Source organism: Canis lupus, chromosome 5 (assembly GCF_048164855.1).
Source record: "Canis lupus baileyi chromosome 5, mCanLup2.hap1, whole genome shotgun sequence".
In the NCBI taxonomy this organism is placed as follows: Eukaryota; Metazoa; Chordata; class Mammalia; order Carnivora; family Canidae; genus Canis; species Canis lupus.
In genome coordinates, this window is record NC_132842.1 from 42717827 (window position 1) to 42735005 (window position 17179).

Here is a 17179-nt window from a genome sequence, read left to right on the forward strand (position 1 = left end):
TATGGTCACACAAAGATAGGGGAGGAAAATCCAGGGCAAATGGTACCGAGGCCCTGGGGAAGGAATCAGCTTGGTGTGTTTGGAAATCAAAGGCAAGGATGACATGGCTGGAGTACAAAGGGGCGCTAGATCAAAAGGGCCAGGCAGTCCCTGATCAAGAAAGTTGAGGAGGTATTCTTACTGCTTTGAGAAACCACAGCAGGGATTAAGTTAAGTGAGTCTAACTACAAACAATGGCCCATAGGCCAAAAGGAACCTCCAGCCTGTTTCGGTAAATCAAGTTTGTCTGGGGCAGAGCCAAGCCCAGTGGCTTAAGTATTGTCTACGGCTGCTTTTGTGCACAAAGAACAGAACTCAGTGGTTGTGATAGAGACTGTATGGCCCATAACTCCTAAAATACACTTACTATCTACCCCTTACAGAAAAAAAGTTTGGCCTAGTGGAAGCAGGGGGAGCAGTCTAGAGCCTGTGTGTCATCCACTGGAGAAGTGATGGTAGCTTGGACCAGACTGGTTGGTAGCAGTGCAGGGTTAGTTAGGGAGGTAAACAGACCCAGGGCATGCTTTTTCAAGAAGAGCTATCAGAATTTGCTAAAGGATTAAACATAGTGTGAGGCAGAGGATAGAGGGGAATCAAAATATTCTTAGCTTTTGGCATGAGCAACCAAGTGGATAAGAAGGTCATATGCTGTGTTGGGGAGTTCTGGACAGGGAGTAGCTTCGTGCGGCAAGTGCGAATAAAGAGCTACTGGGGAATGCTCAGTTTGAAATGCTTTTTTATAAGGCCCGTCTATTACTTTTTTTTTTTTCAGTCCAGTGCAGTGATTCTAAAAATAACCCAATGTCTTCTTCTCCTTCCATGTTCCATAACACAAACAAAAACCACATGGCCAGAACAATGATAACTGACACTTTCTTGAATTCTAAACTATAACCATTCTGCAGGCAGGGACCATGCCTGTATTGCTCACCCCTGCATCTCCATGCTTAGCTCAGTACCTGCCGCATAGTAGGAGCTCGCTAAATACAGGTTTTGAAAGTGAACTGAAGAAATAATTAGCAACCATTTACTAAGAACTTACTATAACATCAGCAACTTGATGAAGTATTTCACAAAAATTGCATTATGTGATATTTACAAAAATCTTACAAGCTAAGGATGCCTGGTCTTCAGCTCAGATCATGATCTCAGGGTCCTGTGATCAAGCCTCATGTCAGGCTCCCTGCTCAGCGGGGAGTCTGTTTTTCCCTCTGCCCCTTTCCCCACTCGTATTTTTTCTCTTTCTCTCTAATCAATAAACAAAAACTTAAAAAAAAAAAAATCCCACAAGCTTGTTGCTGATACACCAATTCTACAGAATTAGAATCTAAGGCTTAAAGCAAGGGATCACAAACAAAAAGACCTGTCCTACAGAGTTGAGTTAGGAGATAAAAATGGGTGCAAGGAACCATATATTGACTACTGGGAGCTAGTATAATGACATCCTTCCTTATGTCATCCATCCCACTGCTTATTAGCTTCCACTATGACCTGCTCTTTGAAAAAACAGCCACACAATATTGCTAGGTCTGATATCCCAAGAGAAGCTGGAAATCTAGCTTATTTTATAAATATAAAATCTCTCAGTTAAAGAAAAAAAAAAAACAGTCTTAGAGCAAGCATTAAAAAATCAGTCCTAGCAGGCACCTTTACACTTTCCTTTATGCACTGTCTCTCTAGTGGGGAGAAAAAGCTAAGTTACTCCTTAGTAAGTATTACTGGGGAATCTGGTGTAACACACTGTCCCTTGTGCTCAGCCAAATGTATTTTTTTGTTGAAGATGTTTCTTATGATAGCAGAGGGTTGCACTAGGCACTTGCTTTTTGTGTCTGGAACACTGAAGCCATTCTCTGGTGTTTGAACATCTGACTGATGACTAGAGTGAAAGCCCAAATCATATTGTGCAAGTGGCTAATGAATTCATGCAGCCCTCCTGATGTGATGAGGTAACAATGCTGACCTCACTTGCCAACAAGCCCTGAAATCTTAGAACTGAAGATATCAAATGCTTTCTCCTTCTTCTTCTTCTTCTTCTTCTTCTTCTTCTTCTTCTTCTTCTTCTTCTTCTTCTTCAAGATTCATTTCTTGTTACTAAGTCTGGTTTTTGGAGCCTGGATATCATATTGATGGTTCAGACTTAATTTAATTTCATAAAAGTGGGAGATTAAAAAATACCATCACTGGCTTATCACTTCAATTTTAGCACAACCACCTCTACATAGTGTAACAAGGAGGGAAACAGGATGTTTAAAACATCAAATAAAGTCAGTTTGGTGAACAGTTACTGAATGCCAATTATATGCCAGAATCTGTGCAGGGACCAGGATACAAAATGAACAAGCCATTGCCCCTGCCCATGAGCACTCATGTTCCACTGGGGGAAACAGATTCATAAATAATAATAGATCGAGCCACATGCTGTAACAGGATTACAAAATGCTCTGGGAACTTAAATAAATAAAAGGATGATTAATAATTACCTCACTGGGGCAGAGCTGAGAGAAGTCTAGGTCAAGGGAAGCTACGCATCGGAAAGGTTACAACTGAACTCTAACTTTGATGGCTGGCAGTTCACTGATGCAGTCTGGGTAATACAAGAAATATCTATCAAAGATTTACCATGAGTAAAGTACCATACTGAGTACTTAAACCTCATTCTTCACAACTACCCAATAGTTAAACTTGTTTTACATTCCCATTTTTCAGGCTAAAACACTGAGGCCCAGAAAGGTAAAATAATGTAGCCTCATAGCTAGTTATCAACAAAACTTGTACTCTGTTTCTTGTCTGTATGGCCTGAAATCCTGGGCCTCTAAATATTAAAATCTATCACCAGTTCGGATAAGTAGCCTGTAGACAAAAAATAAAATTGTTTGAGGATTAGCAATTAGTCCATTTTAATAGAAGATAGCTCGCTGAGGAGGAGGGTGGGGGGTGGGGGTGAATGGGTGACGGGCACTGAGGGGGGCACTTGACAGGATGAGCACTGGGTGTTAGTCTGTATGTTGGCAAATTGAACACCAATAAAAAATAAATTTATTATATAAAAAAAGAAGATAGTTTGCTTTCATGTGTGTTGGAGTGGAAGGTGCAGGTAAGGAGCACCTGGGAAAATTTCGATTTAAGACTTTATAAACTGAGTCCAGACTTTAAGACTACAGAGTTGAAGCTTTACTCTATAGGCAAGCAAGAACTCTGTATGCTTGAAAGAATCAGAATAATGTGATCAAGAATAAGCTCATTGGATAAATCCAGGAGCTCTTGGAGCAGCTTTGGAGAAGCCAAATACCAGAAAATCTATTAAAAGTTTATTGAAATAGTCCAGACAAAAGATGATGACGGTCTAAACTCAGGTACTGGCAGTGAGGACAAAGAAGATGACAAGGGTACATTAAGATGTTGTGGAGGGAGAATCAACATGATTTCAGAATGGCTAGGTGGAGGGATGAAAGAGAGATACTATAGGTGACAGTGGAGGGATGAAGGAGAGCTACTATAGGTGACACTAGGGATTCTGGTTTGATAACTGGACAGGTGTTGACGTGAAATTTGGGACATAAGGGGCAGATCCGTGGACATTCAAGTTGGTAAGTCAAAGAAATAATTGGTAATATGAAAACTTTTCTTGAAAACATAGATTTAGGAGACATAAAAAAGGGAGAGATTGCCAACACTCAGGCAAAGTGTGACAGTGAGAGGAAAATTAGGATGTAAGACACAGTAGCAACATCAGCAGTTATACTCATACATGAATGTTCACAGTTAGGTTTAACCTGACAGTAAACATGATTCTTCTCAGTGCCTCTGTCATCTGCCTTTGTTAATTGTCTGAAATTAATCAAGGCTGAGTAACTTTTGTTTTACAACTAGTCCTTGTATAAGTACTTAATGGCTGGCAGATCTGAGCATCACTGATAACCCAATATCAGTGTAATCAGTGTATTGAACATATTTCGATTGGGGACCTACAGTGAGAATATAGATCATGTAATTAATCTACATATGTGTATATATTCTATATTAACAGAAGAGAACACATATTACCTACAAATGTCCATATGAAAGTATCACAAGCGGGTGAGTATATCACTGCAAAGGGAAGGGTCCATTATGAATATTTAAATGTCTTTGGAAAAAGGAACTGTGATTACTAGTATTTCAACTACAGTGACTTAAATGGAAGTACAATGCTTTGAAAGAATTACTTTTTAAAGCATGTTACAGAAGAATTCTATTGAAGACCATCTGCATTTGTGTTGTCTTTACAGGAGAAATCATTTGTCAGTAAAGGTCAATAAAAAAACAACAGGGAGGCTCTTGTCCTCACTCCTTACCCTGGTACGTGCAGAGATTAAACATTCTAACCACTTAGCTTTAGAATTACTGCATACTTTACCTTCTGAGCTATTCAGAAAGGCTCTGTTCATGAAAAGTTCTCATGGTTATAAAACATGAAACAAAAAAAACTTGTCTAACATGATATGTTGTATTTATATTTCTTTTTGTTTGAGGCTTTGAAAAAGCTTTACAAACAAGACCTAATAAATCTCTTTAAGGCAGTTGTTTGTGGGAACTCTTCGCCCCTGAATAGAGGCTAGGGACAGGTAAAGGGAGAACAGAGATGGAGAGAAGACAAGGAAGGTGGACAGGCATCCACTGTTATCTAAAGTCACCAAAGCAGCCCAGGGCTGCACACATTTGTCCCTGCAATAGGACTTGTCAATATAAACAATCAGTGCTCTACCCTTCCCATTTTGCCATCTGTTAACACAGGTGAGCAACAGTGAACAAAACACCAGAAATGCAAAGGTAGGGGAGTAGAACAAGGAAGACAAGAAAATGGAACAATGACAGAGAGCTTCCTGTGTTCAGGAAACTGTGCAAAATGCTGTCATCTTTATAGTAGGTACTCAGTAAATACTTACTCTCATCCCTAATTTATGCTATGTTCAATGAACATAAGGAAGAAACTGGCAGATTTGACATAAATGTTATAATTTATTCTTTTTGATTAAGGAAACTGGTTTTTGCAGAGAAAAAGAAGAGAGTCCTTGTGAATTACAACTGCTGATCACCAAAGAAGCTAATCTGTTTATCAGTACTTGGAGGCATGAAGAAAAGAGGGAGGCACAGTGTGGAGTCAAGGTCGGCTTATATGCTGGGTCTAGCTGTGTACAGTGATTACAGGAAAGACCCATTCCATGTACAGAAGATATTACTATCAAAAACGAAGAACTTAAAGGATAAGGAACAGAAGTAGCCACTGAGACAAAGAATACCAATTATCCACAAATCCCTTCTCTAGTGGAGTGGACTATTCAGGGTAGGAAAACTCTTATAAATGAAGTCATTACCCTAGTTCTTGATTTTGATAGCAGAGCAGAGACTGTTATGTGGCATTAGGGAGACATCTTATTCTCTCTACCCACAAGATTAAACTTGTTCTTAGATCTTTATAAAAATCTGAAGACTTTTTTTTTTTAAGAAGAAGAAGACTTTTGATAAATTATTCCTTTCACAAGACAAGAGAACTATTGAAATCAACAAAGTCAGATATAGTATCCCAGTGGCTCCATTGTCAGATGGGCCTGGGTATGAATCCGGCCCTTGACACTTAACCTGGGCCTAGTCCTGTAATCTTTGAATATAATCTATTATGTATTCTCTAGACTCAGTTTCCTTTTTTAAGACATGAGTAATAATAATATCTATAATATCTACCTCCCAGGTGTCATAATGAAATGAGATAAGGCATGTGGACATTTAGCAAAGTGTCTATCAAGCAGTAAGAATTCAACATATGCTGGTAGCAATTTCTAAAAATCCTGGGATGATAATGCACTTATTGTGAGGCTTAGTATCCATCCACACCATTTCGAAACATTCCTAAGACTTTAGATAAATGTAGATATGATTTTGATATATATATATATACTTGATTTATATATATCAACCAATATAAAAGTTTATGTACACATATTGACCTATAACCCACAGGATCTACTCCTTCTTTTTCTTTTCTGGAATGTATCGAATACTAATAGTGATTAACTTGTTTTTCATTTCAAAATACAAGCCATGAATTATTTTTAACTCATGCATAAGCTATATCATGTTTACTTAACTTTTAAAGACAAATTTATCTATTAAAATGTTATTCAGGGGTGCCTAGGTGCCTTAGTCAGTTAAACATCTGACTCTTTGGTTTTAGCTTGGGTTATGATCTCAGGGTGATGAGATGGAGCCCTGAATCAGGCTCTGCACTGAACAGGGAGCCTAGTTAAGATTCTCTCTTCTCCCTCTCCTTCTGCCTCTCCCCTTGCTCATGCACTCTCTCTCTCTCTCTGAAAAAAAAATTTTTTAAATGTTATTCATCATAGACTTTATTTTAGGTAAAATAGAGGGAGTAATGAACAGTTTAGTAAAGATTCAGAAAATGAGCCTGTGAAGTTTGATTCCTCCAATTAAAATGCTACTAAACCAATTATGAAAATACAGAAGTACTGGGGCAATCAAAATAGTGTCCACTTTTTCTCAAACCTACAACCATTATCGAAACAGTTATAGAAAAGTACATGGCAATGCAACAATTAAATAATTTAAAGAATTGCTGTCAGGAACGGAAAGACAGTAATTACTAAAATGCAAATGAAAGCTAATTTTAGGAAAGGTAAAAGTAACTTTCTTGAAAATAGGATGTAATACTAAGCAGAACAAAGAAAATTATTTTGAAAAACCTTAGGTAGTCTATAACTTATACTATATATCAAAATCAGTTTGTTTAATGGGTTAACTAGGACTTTCAAATCATAGAAAAATTAGGTAAAAATGGACTATCAGATGTTCAAGGTGCAATAACTTTTTAAAATTTGAAAAAATAGAAACTATAAATTACAAAGAAAAAGTCCACAAGGAAAAGGTTCAACAGAATCTATTATAAAAGCTTTAGAATTTTATATAATGTATAAATCCCAGTAGAACACACAGATAGGAAAAAGAAAAACAAAGGTCCTAACCGCAATTTATAAGGCCCCGTGTAGTCCAGGTGCATCAGTAAGGTATTTCACACACATTGACTAATGCCACTTATTGGGAAGTGTTCACCATCCACTCTATTACTCTTGGAAATCTATGTATCTGATCATACTTTTGTGCCTTCTCCCCGTTTTTGTAATAAAAGACTCAAGGGATAAAGAGAAAGGCAACAACTTTGGGTCTGATTTTTATTACTAGGTAAATTACGCCCAAAATAATGAAGAGGAAGGGTAGAACAGCCCAGGTGGCTCAGTGGTTTAGCGCCACTTTCAGCTCAGGGCGTGATCCTGGAGACCTCGGATCGAGTCCCCTGTCAGGTTCCCTGCATGGAGCCTACTTCTCCCTCTGCCTGTGTCTCTGCCTCCTCTTTGTCTCTGTGTCTCTCATGAATAAATAAATAAAATAAATCTTAAATAAATAAATAAAATCTTTTTTAAAAAAAGAGGAAAAGTGCATGTGTAAAGATGTTCAGAATTGCTAAAATCAAAAGTATATAAAACAACAAATATTGGCAAAGACATGGAGAAAAGGAATTCTTGTATACTGTTAGTGGGAATGCAAACTGGCAGAGCCAATGTGGAAAACAATATGGAGGTTCCCCCAAAAAATTAAAAGTAGAATTGCCCTATGATCTAGTAATTCTGCCCCTGGGTATTTCACCCAAAGAATACAAAAACACTAATTCGAAAATGCATCCTTCTGTTTATTGCAGCATTATTTGCAATAGCTAAGATATGGAAGCAACTCAAGTGTCCATCCATAGGTGAATGGATAAAGAAGGTATGATATATACACACACATACACACACACGCACAGGAATAGAATACTCAGCAATTAAAAAGAACGAAATCTTGCCATTTGCCATAACATGGATAGGCCTACAGGTTTAATGCCAAGAGAAAAAAGAAGAAAAAAAAAAAAGAAAAGGAAAGGAAAAAGGTAAAAAGAAAAAAAAAAAGAAAGAAAGAAAGAAAAAAAAAAGAAAAAAAATGCCAAGAGAAGTTAGTCCGAGAAAGACAAACACCATATGATTTCACTTATATGGGAATTTAAGAAACAAAACAAATGAACAAAGAAAAAAAAAACCCAAAACTCTTATCTTTGGAGAACAAACTGATGGTTGCCAGAGTGGAGGTGGTTGAGGGGAATGGGTGAAATAGAAGATGGGGATTAAGGAGTGCATTTGTCTTGATGAGCACTGAGTAGTGCATAGAATTGATGAATCACTATATTGTACTCCTGAAACTAACATAACACTGTAGGTTAACTATACCAGAATTAAAATAAAAACTAAATAAAATAAGGATGTTCACATCAGTGTTATCTAATAATGAAAACAAAACAAAAGAAAATGAAGAAAGGAAGGTGCAAGGGAATATAAAAAGGAAAGAAAGGGAGCGAAAGAGGAAGGAATCAAGGGAGGAGGAAAGGAGAAAAAAAGGAAATGATCTGAATGTCCAAAAATCGTAAGATAGTATATCAAAGAAATTAATGATTAGTTTTAAAGACAGTTTTGTGGACTATACAGTCATATGGAGAAACGTTCCTGTGAACCCCAGTCTAGGGCATTCATCTAGCATATATTTGAGTCCCTTCTTATTTTTAAAACAAGATTTTATTTATTTATTCATGAGAGACAAACAGAGAGAGGCAGAGACACAGGCAGAGGGAGAAGCAGGCTCCCCGCAAGGAGCCAAGTGGGGGACCCGATCCCCGGATCTGGGATCATGCCCTGAGCCAAAGGCAGACGCTCAACCACTGAACCTCCCAGGCCTCCCTGAGCCCCTCCTTAAAGGAAGAGAGTATTCCAAATGTGTGTCTGAGCAACAGAAAGGGGAGCACATGAGGAAGAAACAAATAGAATGTGACATTGGAGAGATGTGCGAGGTCAATTTGTAGGACTATATAAACTTTGACAAGGAGGCTGTCTTTATTCGATGATTCTAAAGTGAAAGTTGTGATCTGATTTATGTTTAAAAGGATTGCTCTATTTTCTGTGAGGTGGGGAGAGAAAGAAGCAGTCCTACTAGCTGGTTAGTGAGGTGGCTCCCGAGGAAGGCAGTAGCTTCAACCACGAAGAAAGAGAGATGGAAAAGTAGGCCAACTTAGAGAATGGGTTGAGGTAAAATAATAGACTTGTTAATAGATTGCATGTGCAGTGTCAGAGAGAGAAAGATATAAAAAGCAGCTCCATAAACTGGCTTGAAAAATCTAGAGGATATTACTGTCATTTACTACAACGGAGACCAGGGAAGGAGGAGTTTATGCTCAGTGTGACAGGCACATAAGTCAAGAGTTCTACTTTGTCCCTGCTAAGTACAAAAGCTAGTAAACACATTAGTTGAAGACGTGAATAGATGACTGATACTAGACTTGTAGGAAATAGGATTGGATCCTCCAGATGAGAATTGGCGAACCGACCTGGAGGAATGTAGCTAGACAACTTGAGGAGATCTGGGATGGAACCTGAACTCAAATACTCAGAGGTGTGAAGTAGAAAAGGGACCAGCCACAAGAACAAAGAGGGAGCCAGGGAACAGGAGAAATAACCAACGAGTGTATAGTAATAGAAAGCAAAAAGGGAAAATTCATAAGGGAGTGGTCAGTCTCATCTGAGAGGTCAACGGCCTTATCTGAGACATCAAAATACAAAACAGTCAAGTGAGAAAAGGACTAGAATTTGGCAACTCAGTGGTCACTGGAATTTGACAAACACAGTCCCAGAGGAATGATGGGATTGGAAGCCCTTCTAGAACTGGTTAAGGAGAAGGTGTGGAGTGAGTAGGTGTAGGCAGCTTTGAGAAACTTTCTCAATAGGATACAAATGAGGCAGTGATTAAAGGAGATGTTGAGGTCAAAAGAGTAAATGCGATTATATGCTGATGTGAGTAATCTAGTTGAGAGCAGGAAATGGATGATTCAGGAGAAAGAGAACATATCTGCAGAAGTCAAGACCTTGAGAAATGGAGAGGAGCTCCAGCTCTGGCTCAACAGGCACAAGCATGCCCCCCTGTGAAAGGTATGAGGCCCACACACATGATACAACTATGACCTCTGGTGTTTATTAGGCAGGCTGGAAGGAAATAGTAATTGAAGAATTAAGTAAGGGTACTGGGGGGAATCTTCTTCTAGTGTCCCTCAGTATCTGTCTTTATAATAGAATTTTTAAAGTAAGATGTTCTCAGGGTAGGTATCTGGGTGGCTCAGTTGGTTGAGTGTCTGCCTTCAGATCCTGGGGTCCTGGGATGGAGCCCTGCGTTGGGCTCCCCGTTCAGCGAGGAGTCTGCTTCTCCCTCTCCCTCTGCCCCTCCCCCTGCTCTTGTTCTCCTCTCAAATAAATAAATAAAATCTTAAAAGTAATAATGTAAGAGGTTTTCAAAAAAGCTCCTAAATCAAGGTGTTCTTGCCAGTTATGCAGCAAGAGCTGACAAATATACAGCTGTTTCCAATATATACAGAACACCTGGACTGCAATATTTTGACAGTGTGGTGCTCTTGATGATAAACACTATATACCAGCCACTGTATTAATTCTCTGTAGAGTTAATAAATGCCTATTTGGTCTTATGTGTCAGTTGTATTATAATTTTAATTATATTATATAATATATAATAATATAATAATACATCAAGTATTATTATTATATATTATAGTATTATATGATTTATAATATAAATATATAATATTATAATTTTATAAATATTAACACATTTAACTCCCAAAATGAGACAGATTATATAGGTAACATCATCATTCCCATTTCACATATAAGGACTGAGACACAGGAGGTTAAGTAACTTATCTAGAGCCACACAGCTAAGTCAGAGAGCTAAGACTCAAACCAAGGCACTCTGATGCCAGAATCTTTGCCTTCTCCCTGTATCCTCTCCTGGCCTTTCCTCTTTGTCCCTTCTTCTTTTAAGACACCACTCATATTGGATTAAGGTCCCACTCTTATGACTTTATAACCCTAATTACCTCCCTAACAGCCTTAACTCCATATATGTCACATTATATGTCATATTAGGGGTTAAGGCTTCAACATATGGATATAAGGTGAACACAATCCAGCCCATAACAGGTTGTTTCCAATTTTTTGTAGTATAAGTCATGCTGATGACAAACGATAAAGTGGTCTTAACAGCCTAACTGCTTCGTCAGAGGGTATGTCATTTAAGGCTTTTGATATTAATTGCAAGTTGTCTTCTGGAAATGTGTTCCCTGTGAACTCTTGCCAGTACACTATCAGGATGAAAACACAATCATTTTGAAGAATAATATGCATGTGTAAAAATCTCTCACCCTGAACTAAATCTTAGCTCTATCCAGCATCTCTTCATTATCTGTGACGAGAGGCAAGTGACCCCAGACTGCTACCCACAGCCATTTGTTCGTCCTGTAGTCTCATCTGAATTCTGGGGAGTGAAGGAGAACTTCGTGAAGACAAAGAAACAGAATGGCCTGGACTGATGCATTCGGACAGCTTCCTTTAGTATCTTTGTTGCTTGTTTTTAATTACCCCTTTCCGTTGTTCACATTGCATTAATGGGAAGAGGAAACCCAGTTTATCTCGCTGACAAAGAGGAACACAGCGAGGCAGAAGAGGTGTGGGAATGTGCTGGTTAATTTGGGATGGGCTTGGAGGCCGTCTGGTCTAGCCTCCTGCTAAGCTAACACCGTTGAAGGGGAGCCTTTTCCTACTCAGCATTCTCTCTGCAAGTACTCCATTCTGCTTGCTGTCTCCTGCCAGGGTCAGGTTACAACAGGCTTCTGACTATCGGAGAGCCACTGCAGGGAATTGAGTTTGGTATCACTGCTTCCTCTTCCTTGCCTTTTGTCTCTGGGAGTCTGTAGCCTCCACAACTGAGAGAATATTTTAATTTAGAGGCAGAAAGGAATCTCAAAATGAAATAGAGAAGGTACATTCTTGCATACAGGGAATAGAGAGAGCTTATCCATGTATCCATGTCTTTAACATGGTTCCTGGGCTAGAGGAGCAGTTAATGAATTGGGCACTTTGAGGTTGAAGGTCGTCTTGGTGAGTGGAAAAAATATCATGGAAGTGGGTAAGAAAAATTTGGCAGTAAGAAGGAAAAGTCATTTAAAAGCAAATAACCGGAAGTTGACTATATTTAATGTTTCTACCATTACATTTTACCTCATGTATGTCAAACAAAGCAAAAGTATGGAAAGGCAGAAAATTAAATAAAATTATAATAAGTGACCTACCACAGAAAGTGACTTGTTATCAGTCAGACAATATGGTGGAATGTAAAATATTTAGAGTTGCAGAGGCAGACAGCTGTAACCAGCTGTGTGGCCTCAATAAAGTAAAGCTCTCTCAGTTTCATTCTCATCCCATGACATAAGAGGATAACACCAACTTAACAGAGTAGTTATCAGGCATTAATGATAAAACATGCAAAATACCTAGGATAGTATGGTACATGCCATACAGGATTCACTCATTAAACAGAGGTTTCCCTCTGCTTCTGACAGAAGGAGGAGGACTATAAATTCTTCAGCAGTCTTTCAATCTAGATGTGGAGATGAAATGTGAACGTTTGAAACAAGGAGAACAATTATGTGCTAAACACTGTGGTAGTGATCATAAGTATGATAGGAATTCAGACAAGGGGAGATCTGAGTGCACCAGACTACTCTCTCACTGAAAGATTTGCCTAATTATTGGGTCTTACATACTGGGTGACTGGAATAAGTAAGAGAAGCAAATGGAGGAAAGAGGACATTGAAAGGTGGTGGGAAGGATGAGGGATGCAGAAGCAAGGACACAAATAAATGGTAGGGAAACTGAATAAAATTAAGCAGAAGTGACCAATGAAACTATGCAACTGATCTACAATTTATGGAAAGAACAATGCTCATAGTGGGTACATTTAAAAAATAGCTAGAATGAGTAAGAAGAATTACAGTCTGAGTAGGTACTGAATAAATACTAATGGATGACATAATGGTTTATCAGAATTCATTTTGGAAATTAAGAAAAAGATCTGTGAATATAAATCAATTGGTCATATTTTCAAAAAAAGAAATGACTCCAATATTAATCTGCATAACTGTAAGTACATAGAACATCAAGAAAGCCTTTTTTTGTTTGTTTTAATTGATGGTGATGACATAGTCACTTTGCTTTGCTTGACATGATCTTGGGGATTTTCCTTCAGCATCACTACACTTTAATACTGACAGGACAGTGCTGCTGGTCTTCATTTGGCTTGTCTAATTCCTAGGGTTTTCATTCCTTGTATTTTCATATAGTTGATAGTTATTTTTTTTATTTTATTTATTTATTTTATAGGGGGAGAGAGCATACACGTGTGAGGGAGGGGGGTGGCAGTGAAAGGAAGAAGGAGAGGCAGAGAATCTCAAGCAGATTCTAAGCTAAGCATACAGCCCAAAACAGGGCTCGGTCTCAGGATGGGAGATCATGACCTCAGCAGAAACCAAGAGTTGGTCACTTAACCGAATGAGCCACCTGGAACCCTGGTTGATACTTATTTTTTTTTTTTTTTAAGATTTATTTATTCAGAGAGAGCGCGAGAGAGGCAGAGACACAGGCAGAGGGAGAAGCAGGCATCATACAGAGAGCCCGATGTGGGACTTGATCCAGGGTCTTCAGGATCACACCCCGGGCTGCAGGCGGTGCTAAACCACTGCGCCACCAGGGCTGCCCGGTTGATAATTATTTTAACTCACATTTTTAAAAAAGTAACAATGAAATCATTAACCTTAATATGAAAGAATATGAGCTCTGCCCTTCACCTACCTAATATCCATCAAGAATTTTCCTTTTTTTTTTTTTTTTTAAGATTTTATTTATTTATTCATGAGAGACACAGAGAGGGAGAGAAAGGCAGAGATACAGGCAGAGGGAGAAGCAGGCTCCATGCAGGGAGCCTGACGTGGGATTCAATCCCAGGTCTCCAGGATCACACCCTGGGCTGAAGGCGGAGCTAAACCGCTAAGCCACCCGGGCTGCCCTTCACCAGGAACTTTCTAAAAACATTCAGACAATGGCAACTTTAAAAGCTCTTTTTTAGTTTGCTTCCTTTCTTATTAACCAAGTAATAAATGCTCTTTGGGGAAAAACTTAGAGACTTTGATCAACAAAAATTAAAAATTAAATTCACCAATATTTGTACTACTGAATACTTTTTATATTTCCGGCAGGTCTTTTTTCTCCATGCATATATGAACATATTTTTAACAAACATAGGCTGTTAGGTCTACATTTTTACTAAATGTACTCTGAACATTTTCCATGTCATTTAAAAAATTGTTTAATCTGCAGTTATTTAAAACTGATGACACACACCTGCAATGTTCTTTCCCCAGATCTTCACTATATTCCAACCAGTCAAGGCAATTTTTACAGAGTTTTACATTTTGTAGTTAGATATTACAAACTTAAAGGTGAAATGGAAAAAAAAATAAAGGTGAAATGAAGAGATGTTTTTGTGTCATCTGCAATTCCCTCACCCCTTCCTGGATTCTGATTTACTCCTTAGGATTATGTTTCCCCCTTCTTTTTTCCTCTCTCTCCTATATTACTTCCCTCAAGGAGATTGTAGGCCAATGGGGGAAGTAATTCAAGTCCATAAATACTTGTAATCACTACCAGAGGCAAATAAAAGGGCAAATAGAAGGATTTCCAATTTCAGAGGAAGATTTCTTCAATCAGTCTGCAAATAGATTTACACACCCAATGGCAAAGGAATTAAGAAAACCTTTCTGTTCTTTACTTATTTTTTCTCTTTTCAAGGGGAGCAACAGTATAAAAAAAAAGGAGTTGATACCCTTTCTCTCTCTTTTCACAGTTGGAAAACCAAAAATCACTAATGGACGGGATGCCTGTTCATGTCACCCAGCTAGTTTGTAGCTGAACAGAGATTAGACTCAGGATTTCTGAATCCCAGGTTTGTGTTTTCACAATGGCACAATGGTGCACCCTAAAAAAAAAAAAAAAAAAAAACTTAAACAATACTCCAATACCAATACTGTGGGAAAAGAATCCTTGTCAAGTAAAGGAATTCTCTAATTTTCTTTATAACAGCAAAACATGTTCTGAGAAATGGGCAGGAATATAAAGGATAATCCTGTATCCTTCTACTAGATTTTTTTCTTTCAAGTAGAGCTATATTCATACCTTGATTGAAATATCACACAAACGCAAACTGGCTTCCAGTATGGCCTCTAAAAAAGAAAAATTTAGAAAGTGACTTTCTGAATGAGCAAGAGCAAATATTTTATGCACCAGAGAATGTTCCTGCCCTAAGGGTCTACTTACCACACATTCATAATGTTGTGTGGAAAGAGACCTTAAATATAATCTAATATAACCCTTTAAATAAACTAGAAACCTTCTCAATAACATCTCTGTCAATCATTCACCTTGTGCTTGAACATTGGCAGTTAATGGATCCAGGATCTGGGCTGAAATCAAGAAACAGTAAACACGATATCTTTATGCACTGGACTGACTAGTGAGTCTGGCATCATACCAAATTACATGTCTTTAAAGCTGTATGGCTTGGATTTAATGAGCTGTTTGCTAAATTGAATGTCATCTCTCTCCTTCTTACACACACACACACACACACAGTAAAAGAGGAAAATGATCAAAAGCCAATATTGGCTATATTATCTTAAGAAGCAATATAGGACTGACAGAAATGATGGGCCATCACACTTCTGGCTACAATAGTCCTTCTTATACATAATCCCCAAACCCCAAGACTTTCCTTTTACTTAAAGGGAAATAAGGAGTTTAAGAGAATGACAATAAGGAGTTTAAGAGAATTGACAGGGATTTATAGGTTTCTGTCTCAGTGGCATTTGACTACACCCAGAGAGGGAGAGAATTTACAGATTATTTAGTATGGAGGATGGAGTAGTAATAATCATAGCTCAAAAAGGGAAAACACCAAAGTGAAGGCAGGCAAATCAGGATCAATACTCTCATCAAATACTCAGTGACCTTTCCCCCCTGGTTTATATTTTTCCTCATTTTCTGGGATGCATTTTTTTCATTAAATAACAGAAAAAATAATAATGCAAGAGTCCCTTGACTGTAACTGGGATCAATGTATCTAACATGTTTTCCAATACTTCCTGTGCACATTGCCTCATAAGATTCACATGCCAGGAAGTGTTCAAACAGGGAAAAGAAAAAAAAACTTTAGAAAGCCATTCATAATTTTCAGGATTTAACAGTCATTCCGTACTTGTCCTGTAGTCTTGTTTTTTTTCCTAATACATCTCAAGTGATAAAGCTTCAGGTACGCTGGAATTCAGAGTTCAGCAAGAAAATATTTGCTGCAAAGTGCTTTGTTTATGTGATTTTGTTCTGCTTCATTTTGAAAATCTGTATTCTGCATTATTCTCTGATAAGGAAGGACAGCAGTGGCTTGATTCCATTAGCTGAAACATTCTTTTTTAACTTCAAGGAAAAGGCAGAGAACAATGCCCCTCCTGCACTTCCGGGTTCATAAACCCAATTTTGCAAATTTATTGTCTTTCTTTATTCGTGCTCCTTAACTGGTATTCTTTTTTTTTTTTTTTAATTTTTTTTTAATTTTTTTTTTTATTCCTTCACAGAGACACACAGAGAGAGGCAGAGACATAGGTAGGGGAGCCCGATGTGGTACTAACAGGACCCTGGGATCAGGACCTGAGCTAAAGGCAGACGCTAAACCACTGAGCCACCCAGGCATCCCCTTAATTGGTATCCTTAACCAAGTTTTCTTATAAAGATGTTCACATTTGATTCCCAATTTGCAAATGTTCTTGTGTTTCGATAAAGGTCACTGTGTTTCTTGGCATGATTTTAGTGTCTAAGCTCTTACTGCTTTACTATATTTTTATTTATTTTTATTTTTTTTAATTTTTTTTTTTAAAGATTTTTATTTATTTATTCATGATAGTCACAGAGAGAGAGAGAGAGAGAGAGAGAGAGGCAGAGACACAGGCAGAGGGAGAAGCAGGCTCCATGCACCGGGAGCCCGATGTGGGATTCGATCCCGGGTCTCCAGGATCGCGCCCTGGGCCAAAGGCAGGCGCCAAACCGCTGCGCCACCCAGGGAT

The 17179-nt window shown here is 38.2% G+C and overlaps 1 protein-coding gene across 19 annotated transcripts in view; it reads right to left on the bottom strand.

Annotated features, from left to right (window-relative positions):
* The window catches only part of JAKMIP2 (janus kinase and microtubule interacting protein 2), a 178489-nt gene that overhangs the window by 146968 nt on the left and 14342 nt on the right, over positions 1-17179 (bottom strand). For 6 of the 19 annotated variants that reach the window (XM_072826409.1, XM_072826397.1, XM_072826400.1 and 3 more), the window contains one exon: positions 15243-15289. The exons of 10 other annotated variants lie outside the window; for them this stretch is intronic. The gene's annotated coding sequence lies outside the window, so the exon portion shown is untranslated. Of the gene's footprint in view, positions 1-2519; positions 2624-11377; positions 11491-15242; positions 15290-17179 lie in introns of all 19 variants that reach the window. 3 more of the 19 variants (XM_072826405.1, XM_072826399.1, XM_072826407.1) reach the window with 2 other exon arrangements.